The sequence below is a fragment of the Dipodomys merriami genome, unplaced genomic scaffold (assembly GCF_024711535.1).
Source record: "Dipodomys merriami isolate MVZ:Mamm:240054 unplaced genomic scaffold, mDipMer1.0.p SCAF_150, whole genome shotgun sequence".
In the NCBI taxonomy this organism is placed as follows: domain Eukaryota; kingdom Metazoa; phylum Chordata; class Mammalia; order Rodentia; family Heteromyidae; genus Dipodomys; species Dipodomys merriami.
The window spans coordinates 2,019,865-2,020,564 of record NW_027202827.1 but is presented as its reverse complement, the minus strand read 5'-3'; the positions used below and the strand labels follow the sequence as shown (position 1 = coordinate 2,020,564).

At 28.7% G+C, this 700-nt stretch overlaps 1 pseudogene; it reads left to right on the top strand.

Moving 5' to 3' along the window:
- Positions 1 to 270: 270 nt before the first annotated feature.
- Positions 271 to 370, top strand: LOC138827105 (U6 spliceosomal RNA; annotated as a pseudogene).
- Positions 371 to 700: the final 330 nt, after the last annotated feature.

The window sequence follows — 700 nt, the reverse complement described above, 5'->3', positions numbered from 1 at the left end:
TACTTGAAAAGCCACCACCTTTGGACTTAGCTGTAAAGGCTTCAAAGTATGATCAAATTTAAAATGAAAATGACAAAATAGTCATTGACAAAAAAATTGTAAATGTGAGCAATCGACCGAACTATATAAGTTTTTTTCCACTGTACTTAGAGAAATAAGATCAATAGCATTTTTAGGAACAATAAGGGTTCCTTGTTACAAATAGGCAACCATGGATAAATGCCTGTATAAAGATTGTATCATTACTTACTTAAATTTAGAGGATACTACATGCTTCAGCAGCAGGTCTACCCAAATTACAACAATACAGAGATTAACATGGCACTTGCACAAGGATGATATGAAAATTTGTGAAGTATTCCATATTTTTCATTCTTCTGATGCAAGATATGAAAAACAGTTATTAAAAAGTTGATTACAAAAATACAAGTGTAACAATACATGTAATTCATAGAATTAAAGATTAGTTTGACATCAGTGTATTAAATTTTCACCTTAGAAAGGCCTTTACATAGTATAACCTTTACAAAACTTGAAATTAGATAATATTGCCATTTTATCCCAAAGAAATAAAATAATATAAGAAACTACGAAAAAAAGGAGTCTTAAAATTCTTCTATGTGGAATGCAATCTGAAAGGTCACATTTATCAATGAATCCATACATTATATAACAATGTAGAATTCAAAGTATTATATCT